This window comes from Suncus etruscus, chromosome 5, assembly GCF_024139225.1.
Source record: "Suncus etruscus isolate mSunEtr1 chromosome 5, mSunEtr1.pri.cur, whole genome shotgun sequence".
NCBI classification, from domain to species: domain Eukaryota; kingdom Metazoa; phylum Chordata; class Mammalia; order Eulipotyphla; family Soricidae; genus Suncus; species Suncus etruscus.
This window is the reverse complement of record NC_064852.1, coordinates 46,930,468-46,954,940: the sequence shown is the minus strand read 5'-3', so window position 1 is coordinate 46,954,940 and position 24,473 is coordinate 46,930,468. Positions and strand designations below refer to the sequence as shown.

At 36.9% G+C, this 24,473-nt stretch overlaps 1 protein-coding gene across 1 annotated transcript in view; it reads right to left on the bottom strand.

The window, feature by feature from the left end:
• The window catches only part of LYPD6 (LY6/PLAUR domain containing 6), a 140,111-nt gene that overhangs the window by 47,069 nt on the left and 68,569 nt on the right, over positions 1-24,473 (bottom strand). The window lies entirely within an intron of this gene.

Here is a 24,473-nt window from a genome sequence, read left to right as displayed (position 1 = left end):
GCGGCCCTCTGTACAACATTTTGTGGCCCGCGGCTGGCCTTCAAATATTGCAGTATTCGCGATTATTCGCTTACTGAATAATCGCAATAAAAATCGCCTTAGTAAGAAAAAAATCGCATTAAACATTCACATACCCCGAGCAGTTCCGTTCGGGGTATGCAAAAATGTTTAATACGATTCTTTGCGATTTTTTCTTACTAATGCGATTTTTTATTGCGAATATTCGGTAAGCGAAATCCCTTATGCGGCCCTGCCTCACCCCGACTTTGCCTCCTGCGGCCCCCAGGTAAATTGAGTTTGAGACCCCTGCTGTAATCTTAGGCTGGTTTTTAGACTCTCTGGGCTAGTTTCCTTGTTTACAAAATGTTGAAAAGAAGCCTGGATGATGGGTGGGTCAGTGGCTTCAAGGACTTTCCCAGTAAATACAAGGCAGAGAATTCAAAGTTTGCTGCTGCTGTAGTCAATGTTCAGGCATTCTGGCTGAATCATGATATGAGATTCCAGTGGGGGTTATAAAAGGGAGAAATCATACCCCTAGATCATAGGGCTCTTACGAAGAGATAACACACATAAAGCACTGTGCACCATGCCTAGCAGTGTCCTATTAGCTATAACTCCCACATGACACACAGCAATACCATTTTTTGGGAAACTACCCCCCCCAAAAGAAACATGAATTTAAACATGTACTTGCGTGCACAGCTCTATTTATGGCAGTGCTTAGTATAATAGCCAAGATTTGAGAACAATCTCAAAAATCCAATGAATGAGTAGATAAAACTATTATGGTATTGTATATAGCGGAATAGTTTGCAAGGACAGCATTCAGCAATTTGTTACAACATGGATAGAACTAGAGGTTAGCTGGCTGAGTAAAGCCAATCAGAAGGAAAGGAATGAATACAGGATGTTCATACATGAACAATTAAAGGTATACAAAATAAAGAATTGATCCGTAGAACTGAGTTGAGTGGGTGGAACATATGGGGGTTTTTGACTTCAAGACCTTGGTAGAGGGGTGTATGATCCCTCATGATGATTTTTGTGGTGGTTTTGTAACTAAGAGTCATTCAATCAATAAATATAAAATAATAATCTGCCCACAGAACTGGCAAATACCCTAAAGGGACAAACAATAGCCATGAGCAGCTCTGAGCCACTAGAACCCCAGCCTGGGAAGTTGGAGGAAGAATCTCAGCAGCAACATATTGGGGGCAGTCAGTTGGCACCTGCAAGAAATAGAACCTTGACAGCATAACTCCTGGAAGGAAGGAGTCAGCAAGAGCCACCTGCATAAGGAGGCTTTTGTTCAGAGGCATTGTTTTTGCTCAGAATAAAAAGAGACCTTCAAGGTCCTTCCCAGACAATGAAGCACAACAGTTAAGAATATCTAGTAGTCCCTTCTCTATCCTAATTTCTAATGCTCACTCTGGTCAAGAAGTAGGTGCTAAAAGGAGGTAATAGCCATTCAGTAACACTATTACAAACCATAATGCCTAAAAGGAAAAAAGGGTGGGGGACAGAAAGTGAAGAAAAATGTCTGCCATTAAGGTATAATAGAGTGGAAGGAAACTGGAAACATTGGTAGCGGGAAATATGCACTGGTGAAGAGTGTTGGAACATTGTATGATTGAAATTCAATCATGAACAATGTAGTAAATATATATCTCATGGTGATTTAATTAAAAAAATAAAAAATAAAAATACCTAGAAGCAGGAAGGGGGCTGGAGGAGGGGCTAAAATTACAAAAGCAAAATGGACAAAAGAGAAAGAAATTCTCAATAAAGGTGGAACTGGAGTGCTAGTGCAGTGGGTATGATACTTACCTTACAGAATTCAACCCCCTGAACCCCATATGCCCCCCAGAACCCCACTAAGAGTGATCCCTGAGCACAAACCATGGAATACTTGCAAACTACTGATCCTAGCTGGCTCTCATCTGTTATGGTTTCATGGGTATCTGGTATGAAGCCTTGGTTACTGGCATTGAAGAAATCCTCGAGGGGGTGGGTATTGAAATCTGCAGCCAAGTTTTGGAAACTATTATCCTTCTACCAATTTCTGGTGAAAGGAAACAGCCCCAAGTGCATTCCTTTCATCTACAGGCACTTGCAAGTAGCAAGAATTTTCCCCAAAGCACTTAATTAAGGAAACTATGTGCCATCCACCATAACCAGTGCCATTTCCTCTGTTGAGGATCAATACTTTGTATATTCTCTGCATCTTAGGAAAGGAAGTGGGCAGGTCATGACCTATAAAATGACCACAGCCTTCTATCTGTACCCAACTCAACCACACAACACTTTTCTTACTTTATGAATGACTCTCCCAAAGTGATTTTTATCCTCTTGATAAATAATCCTCCCAAGTACCTTGAAATGCTCCAGAGACAAGCACTCTCTACCTATCTTCAAGTGTACAGTCAACAAAGGAGAAGATGCTGTCTTTGAGAAGAAATTAAATGTTCCAATAGTTTTAAAGGTGATAGAGAGAGACAGACAGGCTTCTGCAGACATGAATTTAAAAATTCCTGTTTTACTAAAAAGGTCTGGAGAGAAAGTGCAGTGCTAAGGTTTTTACTTTGCATGTAGGTAAGCTGAGTTTAATCCTGACCACTGCCAAGAGTAATACATGAGCACAAAACCAGGAGTCCTAAGTACCAATAGATATGGCCCAAAAGCTCACTTGTACCTCATTACCCCCCAAATACACACATATTCAAGAGCAGCATGAACTTGAACATTGAAACCTCACTGCATTTCAGTGAATTAAAAAAAGTAAAAAAAACAGGGCAAATCTTCAGAGAATTCAAGAAAAGAAGCATTCCTTTCTTTCTTTTTTGGGGACCACACACAACAGCATTTAGAACCAAATCCTGATTTTACTCTCATGGATCACTCCTGGAGGGACTCTAGGGACTACTTGGGGTACTAGGGTTTGAATTCAGGTCTACCATGTGCAAGACAACTATACTATCTCTTTAGCCCAATAAGAAGCATTTCTATGTTGATATTTGGTCACTTAACAATGCTTGCTTTAACTATAAAATTTTATCCTTATAGATTAAAATATAGACAAATGTAAGTAATTAGGTCCTCTTCATTTAATCCCATCACTTCACATTTCATATGAAACTAGTTTTGGTAAGCTAAATAATACTGTGAGTATCATCCTTGCTAATCCATTCATGGTTTATCTCTCTCTCTTTTTTTTTTTTTTTTTTTTGTAATAAACTCCTAATCAAGGGGTGGGGTGAGAAAAGATACAAAAGTGACTTGCAGTATGTAGGCCAGATAGAAAGCTTAAGGTTTCCCTTCCTGGGAATTACATTAACAGTAATGTGATACATATTTCCCAGGATACCTTGGATTGATATACTTGCAATTGAGAGGGAAAAAAGAGATATCTCTTGGTCTTTTTCTTCTGTAGAAGTTGATGAATCCAGAAATCTAAATTCTAGGTTAAATCAGTAACTATTTCAGTTTCAGTACTCAATCTCCACTATCAGGAGATTTCTCAACAAGACCTATATTTTCAGATTTTACACCACAAGTATAACTCAGTAATAATTCATTTTCTAAATATGGACAAAATAATCACAAACACCAGATTAACTATTGGATGAAGTATGAGACTTGAATAAATATTTACAGAATCTAATATATATTGAGTATTGTTCTAGGTTCTGGGGCTTATAGAGTAAATAAAATGGATAAAATAACATTTTTTATTTTGAGCCAATATATTTCTAGTTTATCTTAGCTCAGTGTTTTTGGAAGAAATATTTAATAAAGAAAATTTAATATTGGGGTTAAGTTCAAAACCTAGCTGATTAAATAGAGCTCATTAATGTTTTTGGCTTTAGCTTAGTTCAAGTTCCTTTTAGAGAGATAGTCCATGGGGACTCTTTACTCTGAAATGCAACAGCAAGAATATAACATATGAAAATCTTTTTGATTGCTCAGTAGATCTCCCAAATTATTTTGAACATCTTTTTTAACTGGCATGCAATTTTCTGTCTTACTGATCTTTCTTTTTTTTAAATATTTTCCAAATCATTTTCTTCTTCATCATGTCTATGACCAGAGGTTAAGTTTAACTCCTTGAATTTAGCTTGGATTATTAAAATGGTTCCTAAACATTTCTTTATGACTCATTTCTATCCATTCCTACCTGACTGTCTTAATATTCAAAATACAGAGCTAATCAAGAAGATCTATAGGTAGAAGCTGTGAACAATTTCCACTGCTCATAGAATTGGGTTTACATTCATTCAGCCTGGTAAAACATTAAGCTCCTGGTGGGAAAAATAGAAAATAGGCCCCTGTGTTTTAGAATAGATACTGGCCATTTACAATTAACAAACATAACTCTTTTGAGACAGTGGTGTTTTGCTGAGGCTGGCTAGAATGCTAGACTATAAAAAGTCATTGTGCACCTGAGACATTATGAAGTGGGACTAGTAGATCTTCTGAGTCATAAAAGCATGGATGCCCAGCTGAGCCTCAGTCAATACTACTACCTGAGAATTTATAGAATGTTTGGGTCATAGGCACAGAATTCTGCACAACACAGTCTCTGACCAGAAGCCACTCACTGGAAGGAATACAGCACTGAACTGAAAGTCATGGGATCCACTGTGGGGGGTCACAAAACGGCACTACCTTGGTGAACACAATATAGTTTTCTAATGGTGAAACTCAATTTCCAGCCCAGAGGCATGACAATGAAAGTTGTGTTATGTTGTGTTTTTATTTAAAAAGGGGCTAGAGCAATAGCGCAGTGGTAGGGAGTTTGTCTTGCATGTGGCTGATCCAGGATGGACCTCGGTCGATCCCCGGTGTCCCATATAGTCCCTCAAGCCAGGAGAGATTTCTGAGTGCATAGTCAGGAGTAATCCTTGAGCGTTATTGGGTATGGCCCCAAATCCCCCCCCAAAATTAGTTTTTTGGTCTTGGGATTATAACTAGTTGGTGCTTAGTGCTTATTCCTGGCACTGTGCTCATGGATCACTCCTGTCAGGACTTGGGGGACAAGATGGGCTGCCAGTAATTGAACTTGGGTCAGTCACAAACAAGGACCTCTGTACTACTTCTTTCCCTTTGGTAATGCTATGTTCTGAATAGTAAGAAAAATCGGGATAAAAGGGAGTAGATACAAGAATTGCTGCTCTTGCTATATAACTCCCAAGAACCAACCTGGAGATTTAGTGCTCTCATAAAACACTGGGGTTGCTAAAGCTGGAGGTTCTAGTTTCCAATGCAGCATATTCTTGCAAAATAGACAAGCAGAACATGGCAAGGGTTCTACTAACATGAGGTTCATTTACCAACAGGTCACCCTAGATTATCTGTGCTGGATTCTTGCATTCTTAAACACCAAGCTGGAAGGCATGAATGGCCTATTAAAGAGGAAGAAAAATGGTAGCTTTTACCATTTAAGGCAGAAAAGAATTCATGTAGAAATATAGGAAAGTCATGTAGGTGCAAAACTCCTATGGCAAGAAAGGAAGTTTATATAATACAAATGTGGTAGTAATTAAAACAGCACAGTACTAGTTGGGAAAACTGATCATTTACTTGCAATAAAATTAACTCAGGCCCCTTTCTGACACTATGCACAGAAGTAAAATCAAAATGAATTAAGACCTTGATATAACACGAATCCATAAGGTACACAGAGGAAAAGGTAGGCCTACTTCTCTATGACAGTGAAGTTGAAGGCATCCTTATGGATGAAACATCAATGACCAAGCAAGTGGGAGTAAAGATAAACAAATGAGACAACATTAAATTAAGATGCTTCTGCACCTAGATCAAGATAGAAGATAGCCCATGAAACAAGAGAAGTCAGTTACCCAATGCTCATCTGATAAGTGGTTAATATCAAAGCTATATAAGACATTGGTAGAAATTTACAAGAAAATTCCAACCCCATCAGAAACTGAAGAGAAGATAAACAGAAACTTTCTCAAAAAGAAATACAAAAGGTACATAAAAAAATGCTCTGCATCACTAATCATCAGAAATAGTCAAATCAAACAACAATGAAATATCTCACAGCATAGATATAGGCAAACATCAAAAAGAACAAGAAAAACCAGTGCTGGCATGGATGTGGGGAGGAAGGGACTCATTCACTGCTAATGGAAATGTCAACTGGTCCAATCTTTCTGGAAAAAATGTAGACATTCCTTAAAAATTTAGGAATTAAACTTTTTTTCACTCAACAATTCCACTTTCTAGAATATACTCTAAGGGCCCAAAAACAAAATGGAGAAAAGATATTTGAACCCCTATGTTCCTTGCAAAACTATATTCAATAGCCAAAATTTGTAAATGACCCAAGTGTTTGATAATATCTGACTATATAAAGAAATTATAAAAAACATATACACTATGAAATATTACTTGGCCATTAAAATAATAGTTATGCAATATGCTGATACAAGAAGGGACCTGAAGAGCATTATGCTAAGTTAGTCAGAAGAAAAGAAGCCAACTTAGAATAATTTCTTTCATATGCAGGATATAAAGAAATAAAATCTTGTAATAAAAATACTCAAGGACAATGGAAACAAAGAATATGAGTACTGTTGTTCAGTAGAAAATATGACACTTGAGGGTACTGGGATATAAGATAGGAAGGGGACAGTATCGTCTGCCTTGCAAGCACTAGCCAAGGAAGGACCGCAGTTCTATCCCTCGGCATCCCATATGGTCCCCCCAAGCCAGGGGCAATTTCTGAACACTTAGCCAGGAGTAATCCCTGAGCATCAAAGGGTGTGACCCGAAAAAACAAAAAAAAAAAAAAAAAGAAAGAAAGAAAAGAAAAAAGGGGACAAAATCTATGGTGAAAGGATGTTTTTAACCTGGTGCTAAAATGTAGTAAAGTGCTAGGTATGAAACTCTATCAGCATCAGTATTATTAACCACAGTGCAAAAACATATGTCTTACAGCCCATAACCCTTTGACCCAACTTATTTTCCCTTACATTTTACATTTGAACAGTTATAAATAGCTGCTTCAAAATGACAACAGTGCCTAACAGCAAGGCACACAAAGGAACTCAACTGAACAGTTCTCAGATAACCAGAGTATCTCAAAGGAACTGTACTGCTCACATTTTTTAAGAAATAAAATTGCTATATTTTGGAATTTTTCTTCACAGGTATATTATATCCTCATGCTCTGCTGAACTATTAGCCTCAACAAAGAGTCTGCCAAGCCTCTGTCCTGTTCAAGAACTATTTACTAGTGCTCAGAAAGCTAGTACAGCAGATAAGGCACTTGCTTTGCATCTAGCTGACTCAGGTTTGATTCCCATCAATCTTCTAGATGATGCCCTGCACTGCTAGCAGTCCCTGAACATCATCAGAGATGGTCCCCAAACCCTATTTACTGATGAGCCTAACATGGCTCTAAGGCTTACATGGTATGGAGTTTTAGATTTTCATGAAAGCCAAACCATTTCTGCAAGAAAACCTCACTATAATCAGAAAGACAGGAATATAAAGTGTTCAATGTTTTATTATTTGCAGAGAAGTAAATTTAATTCTAGTAACAAGCAACCAGCTTGATTTGTTAAAGAATAGTAGTATCTTATAAAAAAATAAAACCAGAATCAGACAAATAATACAGAGGAGAAGGTGTCTACCTATACATGGTGGACCCAGGTTTGATTGCCAGCACCTTAAGTAGCCCCCTGAGACACACCAGGAGTGAATACTGAGTACAAACCTAGGAGTAAGCTTTGAGCCCCACCAGAAGTGGTCTCTGAGCACAGCTAGGTGTGGTACAAAAAATAAAAATAAAATAAAACCAAAACAAATACCATTATAAGAAAAACTACAACATAAATATTTGAAATATGTTAGGAGATGGAAAGATCTTAGGCTATGGAAACAGGTTTTTATTTAAAAAACTGTAGAAAATAAAAGATTCAGATATGAATATTAGATTAATTTTTATTTAGACAGCATGTTTAACAACATAGTAATAATATTGTTTTAGAAATAATGTTTTAATAATGCACCAGCCACTAGAGAACTAGCACCTCTCTCTTCTACCTCTAGATAGCTTCTCAAACACATCCTCACACTTATCAAACCCAATTCTCTAGGTTGGTTCTCAGCACCTATTATTACTGACCACTGTCTTTCCCCAGTTGTATCTTTATATTCCACATCAGAGAGAGGCCATTTTGTATTTGTCCTTTTTCCTTTGACTCACTTCACAAATAAGCACTTTTTAAAATTAATGAACATTTATACCTCATATATATGAAAAATATAAATATTTTATATTTATAAAAATGTATATATTTATATATATATATTTATAAATATAAAATATAATGAACATTATACCTCATCCTAAGATTTTTTTCTGAATATTAGCATAAAATACAAACTTGGGGGAAAAAAAAAGTACAATACAATGGTCTTAACCAAATATCTACCTTATTAAAGTCTCATTAAGTCCTATTTCTACAATATAAATATGTAAAGATATAGAAATGTAAGGCTATTTCTAGGGAAGCTTGACCATAGATACTGGGGCTGCTGATGGCCCATCTACATGCTATTGGTCCAAGAAAAAATTGGACCCTGTCCCAAACCTCTACACACCTTCCCTGTAATGCCCCCAAAAGTGTTCTTGCTATGCTCTCTAGGGTGTAGTGTGTGGATAGAGCTAGAATTAATTCTTAAATGGACTTTACATTTCTCTCCCTTTCCCGCTCCCAATATTATTGCAAATGAAATGCCTGGTATCTTTCCAGTTCCACAGAACAGACATATGATCTTCACTTTCCTAACAACTCTATTCGTTAAAACACACAAATTAAACTGCGTGTGTCAATGACTATTGGGAGAATTTCATCCAGTGGATTAAAAGGCCAATCAATTGGTAAATTCCCAGGGGAAGTCCTAATGCCAAGAAATAGATTAACAGTTAAATCAAGAACAAATGGGAAGTACTGACTCAGAGAAATGCACTCAGAAAGGAGAATAAAATATGTAAGAGCAAACAGCTGAAAAATTTAGGCCATAGAAATTGATTTTGGTAAGCCAGTGATAATAGATAAAAGTCTGAGAAAATTTGATTTAGCTCATCAATATCATCTATTCTTTGGTCTAATATCACAATAAAAGAATAAAGCAACTAAAAAACGAGTTATTGTTTTCTCCTACTCTAGCCTCCCTAAGCTAGGAAATGTTAAATGACAAGGATTTAGCACAGGGTTGTTAGGTTATGTAGCTTAGGATTGCTAACTGATAAAAAGAGGTTTAGTGACCTAATAGAACCCAATGGAGGGAAATCCTGAATATGTGCAAGTTGCCCTGTCTATAAATAAGATCCAATGTTAGATTTTGTTCATAATATATAAATCCTTTATAAAGTTAGGAAGAAGAGAAAATGCACACTATTATCTCATTATCAACTATGTTTTCTGAGACTTATTAGAACAGTGTTAAAAACAAAAGAAGAGTAACAGAAATTAAAAAAACACAAGCAAAATACTTTTGTTATGATTGGTCTTAAAATTCAATTCAGGGCTTCCTAGTTTAAAAGCAAGTATGGGGAACAAAAGGAGTTAATAATCATGACAGATATTTAATAGGTTTAACTCACATACAGACATTCTCTTGGAAATACTTGTTCCTCTATCTTTCATTTTCACTTCCATAACAATGAACAGTTTATGTCGAAATATAAGATAATATTTTATATATAACTTCATATTAAAATAATATTAATTGCTATTCATAATAATACTATTTATATATTACTAAGTACTTATTTCCTGGCAACGTAATGAGAAAATAGAGACATCACTAGTGTTAAATTCCTGGATACTCACTGTCTGTGACGTTTATCCCAACCTGACTGGTGATCAACATTAGTCTAAAAATTAAAATATTAGAGAAACAAACTCAGCATTTTAGAATAAAAAAGTGAGTGTGTGTATACTACTTTAAAAAGTCTAACTTTTGGAGTTGATTGTAAAAATTTCTAAGTATAACAATATGAGGACTAAGTTCAAGGAAAAACTGTAGATAAATGTCATAGAGAGTACAAGAAAGAAAAGAAGGAAGGAGAAAGAAAGAAAGAAAGAAAGAAAGAAAGAAAGAAAGAAAGAAAGAAAGAAAGAAAGAAAGAAAGAAAGAAAGAAAGAAAGAAAGAAAGAAAGAAGGAAAGAAGGAAGGAAGGAAGGAAGGAAGGAAGGAAGGAAGGAAGGAAGGAAGGAAGGAAGGAAGGAAGGAAGGAAGGAAGGAAGGAAGGAAGGAAGGAAGGAAGGAAGGAAGGAAGAAGGAAGGAAGGAAGAAAGAGAAAGAAAAAGAAAGAAAGAAGGAAGGAAGGAAGGAAGGAAGGAAGGAAGGAAGGAAGGAAGGAAGGAAGGAAGGAAGGAAGGAAGGAAGGAAGGAAGGAAGGAAGGAAGGAGAGAAAGAAAGAAAGTTGGTGTATCTTTTTATTTAATGATCAATTTTAGGAGATATTACAGGGCTAATACATGACTTGTATGTGGTTGATCCTGGTTCAATCCCTACATGGTCCTTCAGAATTACTGAATATAGTCTTGAAGATCTTCAAGCTGAGCTTCAAACCTGGGTCCATCAATGCTCAAATAAGTAATGACCTGACTTCTCCTGGACTCCCAAGGAGGGAAAGTCATAAAAGAGTTCCCTCAAATAATGATCCAACTTTGATAGTGCAGGATTTAATGCATTTAAGAAATCCCAGTTCAATCTCTGAGCACTAGGGTGAGGCCAAACCTTTCTACTTCTGATTATTCAGTTTTGTTCCAGATGGCACCTGATCTGATGTAAAATACACTTTTCATAGCTGGCCAAGGAGAAAAGAGTGAAAGCCAGAGCTGAACTTCTAGAAAAGTCATGAGCTCACGTCTGTCTCCTGTTTTGCCTTCTTTTTCTTTTATCCTTCCTGCTTCTGTAAGTACAGAAATGTTCAGAATGGTGTTTGTCATTTTAAGGAACAGGTAGTTAGAAAGCTGGAATAAGAGTGCACTCTTAGAGCTGACATATTGTTCATTTCTAATCTTGTTATTATGGACAGCAATTTCCTGTTTAGTTAAGCTCTTGGAGTGAGCATACATCTAGATGCAAGCAAACAGAGAACTAACTCAGGCACGAAAACAGCATTATGTACACATTACTATTTATTTTACTTGTTTGCATAGTCAGGGAACTGTCCAGAATCTTCAAGCAAATACTAATATCCAAATGAAAAACTGAATCCTTCATCAAAACAAGAATTAAAGCTGCCCTGAGACTATTAACAATTGTGTTACCAGAAAGTTGAAATATGATATTTAATCAAGAGCCAACAAAATTGGCAAGAACATTTACTGTCTCTTCCAAAAGGTTAGCATAAATACATAATCCCAGGGTTTAGATAAAATTTGTTTAAACAAAATGTGTTCCTCTTATGTTCCAGAAAAGAAGTCTAAACTCACACCAGTCACTCATCAACACAGATGCATTCAGGTGTATGGGAATATATAGAAACATGCAAACATCCTTTGTGGTTCCCCTTTTCAACCCAGTCATTTAGGCACTGATATAGTTTTCATTACTCCTCATAAATAGGGAGTAAGAGCTACCATCAGCAGAAACTCACTCAAGAGTTTTAATATTTGTAATTGGTACAATGTTAAAAGTGAATGGGTCAACTCCAGGCAGAGTCCAAAGTGAGCAGTACTCAGGCAGGAGTGTGACTGGCTACTGCAATGTGCTAATAGGTATAAAAGTGCCAATGATTGTTTGGAACTTCTTTAGCTGAAATGGTTGGGAATTGCCTAAAGTCTTAGGTAACAGTCCATCCTAGCTTTGGCCTCACTAGCTGATACTGTGGAACAATGTCATTGACTTCTTCTCCAAACAAGAAAAGGTTTGTTTTCTATCCCAAGGTTCTCAGTCTTTGTGATCCAGTAAAATTAAACTAGAGACGGTGGTTCAACAAAGCTTTTGGCAGTGTTTCATCCTTCCTTAAAAGGACACAAATAAGCACACAACTGAAACTCAAAGCCAAAACAGTGTCCCCAATAGCCTTTCATTGAAAAAAAAATTGTTCTCTTACAATGAAAGACTTGCTTAGTTTGGTGTTGTTACACTGTCCTGCAAATCTCCTACCATGTTGCCAATACATTTATTTATTAATATATTTTTCTTTATTCTTTGAAGTAATTACTTGATTTTCTAGGCCAGGACTAGGCAACTTGTGACTCTTTTGAAGCTTTGCCTTGGCTCCTATGGCAGGGCTGATAGCAGGGGGGGTGGGGAGCAGTATCACTTAAATATTTTAATTGGCTATTAATTTGCACAAATATATGTTTTACATTGTTAAGTGAAAAAGTTGTTTTTCTTCAGATCACAACAAAATGCCAATTTCGTATTAAGGTAAGAAACAATGTATGCAGTGCTGTATTTGTTTTACATGTCCCCCAATGATTTTGCGGCTCCCAGGTTTGATTTCTCTTTGGAAATGAGTCCAAATAGCTCTTTATGTCTTAAAGGTTGCTGACCACTGTATCTAGGCCAATAAATAGTTCACTTCTTTTTCCCCTCTATTCCTTAGGCTTTGGACCCTTGGTAATGGGGTGTGTGGTGGGGGAGGATTCCTTTAACAGTATCATTTTGCAAACTGATCAATTTCTGCTTCTTGGGTTAGTATGCTTCCCTATGAGAAAACAGGTGACTGATGCCTGAAGGAGATGTCTAGACAAAAAACGCCACCATCAGCATCAGGTCCAACAAAAACCTTCAGATGAATCTAGAGCACCATTGCTGTCTTACCAAGTTTACACCTTGAGTTCCAAAAGGAACTGCCCAATTGGGATCAAAGAAATATTACTAGAGTTAAGGCTCTAGCCTTGTACACAGCTGAATTTGGGCTTAATCTTCAGTGTTGGATTAACCAGGTCCCTCCCTGGGTCTCAGGAAAAAAGCTTTCTTGCATTTCCAATTGTCCTCCACTGAGCTATCTGCTTCTTAGGAGTGGAAAGCTTGCAATGTTGGGGTTCATGAACATGTTTTACTCCCCCTTTACTGTTTGTGAATTATTTCCTGCTTCAGTTTTGCTTCCAGACCTGTGTTTCTCTTTCTGGTCTTGGGGCATGAAGCTTACTCCATACTCCAGCACCTGCAAGTGGTCTTCTGAGCACTGTCAGAGTGATGCCTGAGCACAAAGGCAGAGGAAGCCCTGAACATTACCAGTTGTGTCTCTGTTTTTCCCTCCCCACCAAAAAAATTTGCTGACCAAGTTCAACATTCCAGAGAATTATAATTACAAACTATTGGTGACATTATTTGGGGGAAGTTTATTATAGAGCAATAGATAAAAAGATCACTTGATCTCTGCAATGTTTTTGTAAAAGGAAGTTGTTCTTTAAGTCACTGCTTTTTATAGATAAAAAGGACACAGGAAGTTCAAGTCCAGATGTTATAATAAATTCCCATGTTTAAAAATTTTTTCCACGTTTATATATAGTTGAAGAGAAAATTTTTAGAGAAATGCAAAGATACAAAGTAAGTGTCAGATTTTATGTGCATAAATATTGAGGGAGGGGCCGGAGAGATAGCATGGAGGTGGGGTTTTTGCCTTTCATGCAAAAGGACGGTGGTTCGAATACCAGCATCCCATATATTCCCCCGTGCCTGCCAGGGGCGATTTTTGAGCCCAGAGCCAGGAGTAACCCCAGAGCACTGCCATGTGTGACCCCCAAAAAATATTGAGGGAGATTCTAAAGTAGCATCAAAGCATTAGAGCAGAATCTCTAATCTCTAACCTAAAGACAAAGGGAGAAAAAAGGGAAAATTAAATATTGTGAAGCTGGGATGTATAGCACAATATTAGGCAGAGAAAATTTTAAAAGATTCTAGAAAAAAAGAGACAAACTGCAAAGGGATATTCTCATGAAACATGAAAACAGATTCAGAGTAACAAGGCTGTCAGAACAACAAAGCTGGAAGCAGAAGAAAGTGAAAATATTCTAAAGTTCTTGGTAAAATATTTTGCAAGAGGCAGTTTCTACAACAATAAATCTATTTGCATCATTCATGATATAAATGAATACATGAAGGAATAATTGATTATTATCAGTAGGTTCAAAAGAAAAAAGCATCTGATAAAATCCAATAGGTATTTTAAATAAAACTATAAGTAACATACAAATAGATAGAAACCCTTTGAAAAACATCTTTATCAATAAGAATTGCAAATTTTATACCAAATAATCAAATAAGATGAGATACCTACTATTATCATTATAAATCAATAATGTATTTGGAAAAGAAAACAGAATAAATGGGGAGATGAAGTTTACTCGTTTTGCTAGAGACATATTTTTGGTTGTTTTGTTTGATTTTTTTCACCCAGCCTATGGTATTTTATTCTAGCAACCAGAGGAGGCCAAAACTGCCTCTAATCAGAGGACACTGTCTTCCAAGTTCTTAGTACATATTGATTAAAGTCTATAAACTAGACAAATACCCTTGTTCTTGGCACTGATAGGGCTTGAAATACCCAGAGAAGATTCTCTTTCCCTTCATATGACTCACTCCATAGAGATATGTTTTACACATTCCAACTCTAGTTTAAAATAAAAATGGATTATATTCAATAAGAAACATGATCAAGTGACTGAAGAGCTAATATTTTCTATATGTTTCTATAAATATTTAATTGAAAAATGTACAAAAACATAATTATAGCTTAATAAATAAAGTTAAAATATAAATTAAAATTTTCTGCATACATTTAACCAAGCATGAACAAAATATAAGACTAAAATTAAAAATATTCGGGGAAAATTAAATGTTCAAAACTTGGCAAGAAATTTTTGAAAAAGAAAAGTAATGAAAAAAGGACATATAAGACTGAAATTAAGTAGAATTCCAATGAGGCATAATGAAGAGAAAAAATAGCTCATAAACAGAATACCAATATTGGGCTGGATATAGTTCAAGATAAAAGTATATACCTTGCATGCATGAGACCTGGTTTCAATTTCTGGTATTGCAAAAAATAAAATAAAACAGGGGCCAGAGAGATAGCATGGAGGTAAGGCGTTTACCTTACATGCAGGAGGTCGGTGGTTCGAATCCCGACATCCCAGATGGTCCCCGATTCTGCCAGGAGCAATTTCTGAGTGTAGAGCCAGGAGTAACCCCTGAGCGTTGCCAGGTGTGACCCCCAAAACAAAAAAAAAATAAAAAATAAAATAAAACAAAGGCAGTATCATTTCTAGAGTAAATCCCACTTCAACTTTGGCTTTATTCATAGAAAGAAGTTTTTAAAAGACAAAGTCAGTATTGTGAGCCATTGTGGAGAAAACAGCTTATTGGGAAATGGCAACTTCAACCATTACCTATCTATATGGATAAAAAGAATTGAAGAAGAATGATTTTACCCTATCCTATGATGAAGTCATTCGAGTGATTTAGCTCTATACCTGCTCATGAAGTGAAGTCTATGATGTGCCACTAATAAAATTAGGATTCAGAGAAAAGTTGCTATGTAATAACTCCCCCTATTCATGGACTTTAACCTATAATTTAGACTTATGACAGTAGATACTGCACATATGAATAACACTTCTTTGGAAGCAATACCTAGTTATACAACATGAACATAAATATGTGCATTTGTAGATGACCATGGATAGAAACATGGAGATGTCTAAACTAGATTGTTTTAACAAGTATTCATAAAAATAATGTATATTGTTATCTAATGTGTACAGAATCATTTAAAGACATAACGAGAAATACAAAGATGGGTGACATGATTTTTTTATTTAAATGACTTTACTTTATATAAACAGAAAGAAGTACATCAAAAGTGCTCAAAAATAAATTTAGCTTTAATATATTTATTAAATAGATACAAGGTCCAAAGGTCTTCAAATTGAATTTTTACAAAGTTTAGGATGGAGACACAAAGCCTCTAGCACAGACTTTCCACACAAGATAATGACCCCTACTATCATTATTCTAGGAGCTTAGAGGTCACTGGTTGACAACTCTTGTCTAGTTGTAGCAAAATGTATAACCTCAGGGACCCAGAGTGGAAAGCTCTTAGAATCCTAATGACTCTAAAACCACATTCAGGCAAGGGAAAAAATAAAAAGAATACTGGCTGAGTGCCTCAACACAGTACAGCGTGAGAAAAGATGACATCACTGTGAATGAAGAACTGAAGAAAAGACATTTTCCAGAGACCTTTCTATAGCAGGTCTTAAGTACTCTTGTCACCAGGATCAGGACGTGACAGTGTAAATGGATTACCACACTTTTTAGTCCAGCCTGCCAAGCCACCCAGCTTGTAAGGAGCTTTTGTGGAAGTGCTTCCTACTTCCATCACTAGGCCTGGAGACGCCTTCCCAGCCTCCTCTAGCTCCTTAGCATCCAAACCCCACCACACAGGAAAGGAAATCAGTTTGTTCCTACCCTACTTTTGACAACACTTAGGGCTTTAACATCCTGGGAGTTAATAGACGGTAATAAATTCCCAGAGATGGAGAAATCCCTCTGGTTAAAAAACTTGTTTTTTTAATGTACCCCTGTTTCTAGCTGGGGAATGTTAATCTCCTCTTCTCTCAGGGTACAGGTTCCTTAATCTTCCTCATATTTTTACATAATACCCTCTGATGTTCAAGTAATGCCCTTAAAATAAAACCAAAACACAGCTTTCTGCTTTCTGGCTCTGACTCTGTAGCTACCAGCTGCTCTGATCTCAGACAGGAGCATACTTAGTTTCTCCATGCGTTTATGTCCACTAGAGTCTTAATTCTTGGATCTTGATGTAACTGGTTATTTAGTACCTCCTAAGATCCTGGAAGAACAAGTGAACATGATGAAAATGTCTGCTTCTGTAGCTATGAGCACGTGCCTCCATCGTGAAAAGCTTTGAATTAACCCCTTTATCAGTCTATTATAAACAGACAAATTTCACTGGCCTTACTACTGAAAGGCTAGAAACACGAGACTGGATTTTCAGGAAAAATTTGTCAATCTAAATTCGTACTCAAAATGCTTCTGATATTTAAGTAAAAAACTGAAAAGCTACAGAGCCATCGATGTATTCAAAACTCTGATTTTTCATCAAGAATACTTTTTCATTATTGATTATTAATCATCAAGAAAATAATGCTTTTACAGTTAGCACAAAATCATCCTAACTTCTGAAGTAAGAAAAGACTTAGGCAATGCTCTACCTGAATCAAGTTGGTTCGCTGAGCAGAGACCCTGCAATCTCATCTTCTCCTGAATCGGGGGCAAGATTGAGATCTAATGGAGCCATCTATAAAGTGGTATCATTCCCATGCACAGAGAGCATTTCTAGGAAGTCAAATTTAGACCTAACATCTATAATAATAAAATAATAATAGTAATAATATTAATAACACCAATAATATACAATTCAAAACCTATGTCCAGCCTCAAAAAAAAAAAACAAATAAAAAAATCCCCAACAAAACAAAACCATGCTTATAATGAAACAAGACTTCCTCTGCATGACAGTATCACCTTAGGTAGTCCACAGTTCACAGCTTCTCTTTTTTTCTTTTTCTTTTTTTTTTTTTTTTGGTTTTTCAGGCCACACCCATTTGATGCTCAGGGGTTACTCCTGGCTAAGCGCTCAGAAATTGTCCCTGGCTTGGGGTGACTATATGGGACGCCGGGGATCGAACTGTGGTCCTTCCTTGGCTAGCACTTGCAAGGCAGACACCTTACCTCTAGTGCCACCTCGCCGGCCCCAACACAGCTTCTCTTTCTTTGGGAGTTGGTAAGCACAAGACATATGTTTTAAGCTGCTAAGAGAAAAGTTAAGGCTTGCTGTGCATTCATAAATACCATTACAATATTGTGATTTGTTTAATTTCAGTGGGGTTGGGCCACAGCCATCAGTATTTAGGTGCTTCTCTGACTCTGTGCTCAGGTATTACCCTAGTAGTATCAGAGATTGAACTAGAGTCAACCTGATTCACATGCCAGACAAGTTCCATGACACCATGTTTTGCAAGAAATAATATATTTTGGCCATTCACATGACAAGTTTATGTTTACTATCTAATTCATTCTTTGTCCAGAGTTTCTATCTCATGGCTCCCAGAGCCTTGTGATTTCCTAATGTTGGGAAAGATAAGAGTGTCCCTTACTGTGCTGATGAGGTAACTTTTTGGGGAATGGTCACCAGGGTAACAAGTCTTATGAAAAGGAAGTGAGAATGTCCAGTCCTGGGCTGTGACCTTCCAGGAAAGGGTTCAACTGTCAATGCCTAATAATTTTACCAACCATAAGATACAACAAAATAAGGGACTTCCAGGAGCATCAGATCTTTGGCTCCCTTTCAACATTTTACATTTTGCTCTGGAGTCACAGTTTTGGAGCAACTCCAGGTAGACAGCGGAATTGAGTCGAACTATTGGACACATGTTGGTGTCCAATAATCATTTCTTGGTGTGGGAAGATTTGTGCCCCCACACTCCTTGGAAGGTGAGTACAAATACACATACCTAGATCCATGCTGATTGGGTTCAAATATTCAGGCAGTGATGTTTTCTGCACTCACAAACTATTCCTTCCTTCTATAACCTTTTTTGATGCATTTATGACCATCTCAAACACAGGTACATTCACTACAAGTCCCAAACTCTGCCATTTCACCTGCTGTTGTGGACTAAAAGTGCTCCTCCATATTCCTATACTGAAGTCTTAACCCCCAGTGTGATGGTATTTGCAGGTGGAACCTTTGAGAGATGATACAGTTTCAAAGACCAAAAGTTGTATGATGAACCTGGTTCTCCTAAGACCCCACAGAGCTTGCTCTTTTTCTCTCCACTGTGAAGACATCTCAAGAAGGTACCCACCCATAAGCCAAGGTCTGAATTGATTGGCTTCTTAAAACTAGGAGATTGAACAACTAAACTCCACTTTGCAGTATTTTGTAAGGGTTGCTGGAATTGATACTTCCTATGATCCTTCTTTGTTCTATCCCTGGACTCATTAACCAGATTACTGTCCTAATAAAGGTACATTTGTGTTTTTTATTCCCCACATAGAAGATTATTAGAGAACCAGGAATGAGTCATTGGCAAAGAAGACTACTTTGCAAGCAAGAAGATGGTAAAGACTATGAATTTGATCCCTGACACTGCCCCTCGTCACCACCTCTCCATCCTCCATACATCACCCTTCCCTAAGTACAATCCTAGCAGCTATGCTGTTTGTGATGTCTCATGCCACAACCCAGTGTCCAATCCCATTTGAGAGTTCTGTTTGTTGATTTTTGTTTTTGTTGTTGTTGTTGTTGTTGTTTGGTTTTGGTTTATCAATCACATCCAGCTATGATAAGGGCTTATTCCTAGTTCTGTTATCAGGGGTCATACCTCGGTGACAAATATGGGTTTCTGAATCTGGGTCAGCCTGCATACAAGGCAAACTGCATACAAGTACTGCATACCTGCAATTTTCTATGAGCACAACAGCAACAGTAAAGGAAAGGATAAAGAAAGAAGTTGAATTAGTTTTTTTTTTTGTTTTGTTTTTTTTTAATCATGGGACTGGGAGAAAGCTCAATGCAAAGGGACTTGGTTTTACTCTCTGAAAAGCAGGGTTTCCCCAATACCAACAGAAGCACAGAGTTGAGAGCACTAATGATTGTGGACCCAAACATCAAAAAGAAAAACAAATCAAGACAGGTAGGAAAATTTTTCAGCACAATATTTATAACACTTATCCTTCTTTCAACAAACTTCTTTTTCTAGAAAGCTTTATTCTACTAGTAACATAACTTCGTCCCATTTGGATGGTCTTACATTGGCAGAGAATAAAGGGTCACAGCCAAGTCATCACAAAACATACTTCTAAATAGTCTCTGAAAGTCATTTCTGGAAAACATGGATCAAATATTTATCCTTACTATAATGAAATTTAAAGTACCTAAAACATATTTTTATATTATGAAGAGTCATGAAAATACAAATTAGAATTGTTTTTTCTCAACTTCTTTTTATAGAACATGACTACAATGCAAAAAAGCCAGAAACAACTCCAGTAACAATGTATTTTTTAAAAAATATTTCTTTATTTAAGCACAATGTTTACAAACATGTTCATAATTGGGTTTCAGCCATAAAATGTACACCTCCCTTAACTTGTGCAACTTTCCTGCCACCAATACCCTCTATTTCCTACCTCTCCCACGCCCTGCCTGTCTTCAAAACAGGCACTGCATTTCTCTCTCTCTCATCATGAGAGCTGTTAGTATAGCTATTTCTCGAACTGCACTTATCACTTTGTGATAAGCTTATTATCACAGGCTAGTCCTTCCAGCCTTCATGTTTATTGTATCTAGGTATTATTATTATTATTCTGTCTTTTCTTTTTCTCAAATCCCACATATGAGTGAGACTATTTTGTGCTTATCTCTCTCCCTCAGTCTTATTTCACTCATCATAATAGTCTCCAAATCTATTCATGTATAAGCAAATTTGGTGACTTCATTTCTTTTAATAGCTGAACAGTATTTCATTGTATAGATGTACCACAGTTTCTTTTATTTTATTTATTTATTTATTGGTTTTTGGGTCACACCCAGCAGCACTCAGGGATTACTCCTGGCTTTATGTTCAGAAATTGCTCCTGGCAGGCTCAGGGAACCATTTGAAATGCCAGGATTCAAACTACCATCCTTCTGCATGCAAGGCAAATACACTACCTCCATGCTATCTCTCCGCCCCCCATTATTTTTTGTTTGTTTGTTTGTTTTGTACCACAGTTTCTTTAGCCACTCATCTGTTGTGTATCTCAGTTGTTTCCGGGTTCTGGCTATTGTAATTAGCACTACTTTGAACATAGGAGTGCAGAGGGCATTATTGTATGTATTAATGTAGATAAATATTGATATTCGTACAGTATATCAATTGCTGGATCATATGGGAGCTCAATGTCCAGATTTTTAAGGAATATCCATATTTATTTCCAAAAGGCCGAACTAGATGGCATTCCCACCAGCGGTGAGACTTCCTTTCTCCCTACATCCATGCCAGCAGTGGTTGTTCTTGTTCTTGGTGATGTGTGCCAGTCTCTGTAACATGAGATAATATCTAATTGTTGTTTTGATTTGAATCTCCCTGATGATTAGTGATGTGAAGCATTTTTTCATGTACCTTTTGGCTATCTGTATTTCTTCTTTGAGGAAATGTCTGTACATTTCTTCTCCCCATTTTTTGATGGGTCATATTTTTTTTCTTGTTAAGGTCTGTCAGTACTTTGTATATTTAGATATTAGTCCCTTATCTGAGGGGAGTTGTGTGAATAGTTTTTCTCATTTGGTGAATGACCTTTTTTTTTCATTTTTTATTTTTATTTTTATTTAAACACCTTGATTACATACATGATTGTGTTTGGGTTTCAGTCATTTAAAGAACACCACCCATCACCAGTGCAACATTCCCATCACCAATGTCCCAAGTCTCCCTCCTCCCCACCCGAGCCCCGGGTGAATGACCTTTTAATCTAGTCGATGTTTCCTTTGAATGCAGAAGCTTCTCAGTATAATGTAATTACAGTTTATCTGTGCTTCCACTTGAGTGGGTCGTGGTGTTTCCTCCTTAAAGATGCCTGTAGTTTCAATGTTATTGAGTGTTTTGCCTATGTTTTCTTGTATATAACCTATAGTTTGTCTGATATCAAGATATTTAATCCATTTTGACTTGACCTTTGTGCATAGTGTTTGATGGAAGTCTGAGCTCACCTTTTTGTATGTCGCTGACCAGTTGTCCTAACACCACTTGTTGAAGAGGCTTTCCTTCCTCCATTTTGCTTTTCTTGCTCCTTTATCAAATATTAATTGATTGTAAGTCTGGGGGTCATTTTCTGAATATTCAAGTCTATCCAGCTGGTCTGAGAATCTCTAATTATTCCAGTACCATATTGTTTTAATGATTATTGCTTTGTAGTAGAATTTAAGGTTGGGAAAAGTGATGCCTTCATCTTCTTTTTCCTAAGCATTGCATTAGCTATTCTTGGCTGTTTCTTATTCCAGAGAAATTTCAGGAATGTTTGATCTACTTCTTAGAAGAATGTCATGGGTATCCTTAGAGGAATTGCATTAAATCTGTACAATGCTTTGGGGAATATTGCCATTTTACTGATGTTAATTCTCCCAATCCATGAACAGGATATATGTCTCCATTTCCTTGTATCCTATTTTATTTCTTGAAGCAATGTTTTAAATTTTTTCTTTGTATAGGCCCTTCACCTTTTTAGATAAGTTGACTCCAAGGTATTTGAATTTCTGTGGTGTTATTGTGAATGAGATTTTTTAAGTTTATATATATATATATATATATATATGTTTAAGTACTATGATTACAAACATGTTTCTAGTTGTGTTTCAGTTATAAAAAAAAAAAAGACACCCCCCTTTACCAGTGTAACAATACCACCACCAATGTTGCCCGACTTCCTCCTCCCCCATCCCCTGCCTGTATATAAGACAGGCATGCTATTTATCTCACTCACTACTATTGCCTTGATAGTTGTTAGCAGTGGTCCCCAAACTATGGCCCATGGGCCACATTATTGTATTTGTTCCCATTTTTTTCTTCACTTCAAAATAAGATATATGCAGTGTGCATAGGAATTTGTTCACGGTTTTTGTTTTTACTATAGTCTGGCCTTCCAACAGTCTGAAGGACAGTGAACTGGCCCTCTGTTTAAAAAGTTTGAGGACCATTGGTTGTTAGTGTAGTTATTTCTCTAAATGCACTCACCCCCTTTGTAGTAAGCTTCATATTGTGGGCTGGTCCTTTCAGCCTCATGTCTATTGTCTCTAAGTATTATTAACATACTGTCTTTTCTTTTTCTTTTTTTCGTTTGTTTGTTTTAATAAAACTTTATTTACAAAAACAGGTAGTAGATTTAAAGACCATAGTTTGCTAAGGTCACAAATTACATAGGATGGTGTTTAATTAATTACCCTTTTAAGATGAAGTGTTTCTTAAGAACTCTTACAAATTGTTACCAGGGGGCTGGAGCCAATAGAGCATTGGTAGGATGTTTGCCTTGCACGCAGCTGACCCAGGACTGACCTTGGTTCCATCTTTGTCGTGTCTTTTATTTTTCTTAAATCCTACCAAATGAATGAAACTATTCTGTGTCTTTCTCTCTCCCTCTGACTCAGTTCACTCAGCACAATAGTGACCATGTCCATCCATGTATAGGAAAATTTCATGACTTCATTTTTCTGATGGCTGCATAGTATTTCATTGTGTACATGTACCACAGTTTCTTTAGCCACTCAACTGTTATTGGATATCTGGGCTGTTTCCAGATACTGGTTATTATAAATAGCACTGCAATGAATATAGGTGTGCAGAAGGCACACCTATATTTGTATTGTGTTTTTGTGTTCCTTGTGTATATCCCTGGGATTAGTATAGCTGTTTTAAATATTTTGCTGGTCCCTCATTGGGTGCGTATATGTTTAAGAGTGTGATTTCTTCCAGTTGTACATATCCCTTAATTATTAGGAAATCTCCATCATTGTCCCTTATAACTTTTTTAATCTTTTTTTTTTGGGGGGGGCCACACTCAGTGACGCTCAGGGGTTACTCCTGGCTATGCACTCAGAAATCACTCCTGGCTTGGGGGACCATATGTGATGCCGGGAAATCGAATAGCAGACCATCCTAGGATAGCACAGTCAAGGCAGATGCCTTACAGCTCCGTGCCACCACTCTAGCCCCTCCTTATAACTTTTTTAAGTCTAAAGTTTGTGGCATCTGAAATTAGTATGGCCACTTCAGTCTTTCAAGAGAGTTGTTTGTTTGAATGATTATCCTCCAATCTTTGAATTTGATTCTGTTTATTCTGGCTATTCAGATGTATTTCTTGCATGCAGCAAAATATTGGATTCAGCTTCTTGATCCATTTTGTCACTCTGTGTCTCTTAACAGGTGTACATAGTCCACTGACACTGAGAGTAGGAGGTTGTATGTCTGTGGTTATCTTATCTTAAAGTAGATCTTTCAGTTCATCCTGGTTTTGAATCTGTAAAGTTTCTAAGCTGTTGTTTATTCTTGAAGATGTGTATCTTTCCTTCAAACCAGAATGTAAATCTGGCTGGGTGAAGTACTCTAGGCGATGTATTCATTTTATTAAATTTTGTCACTATATCCCACCACTTCCTTCTGGCCTTGAGAGTCTCTTGTGGGATGCTCCTTTGAATGTCATTTCCCTTTTTTATCTTGCTGTTTTCAGTATTCCATCCCTTTCTATGGAGTTCATCATTGTGACTAGGATGTGTCTTGGGGTGCTTTTCTTTGTATCTCCTTTGACTGGTGTTCTTTAGGCATATAGGATTTTGATGCATGCACTTTTTAGCTCTGGAAGTTTCTCTGAGATGACATCTTGATTATTGAAAATTCATGGGGTTTTTT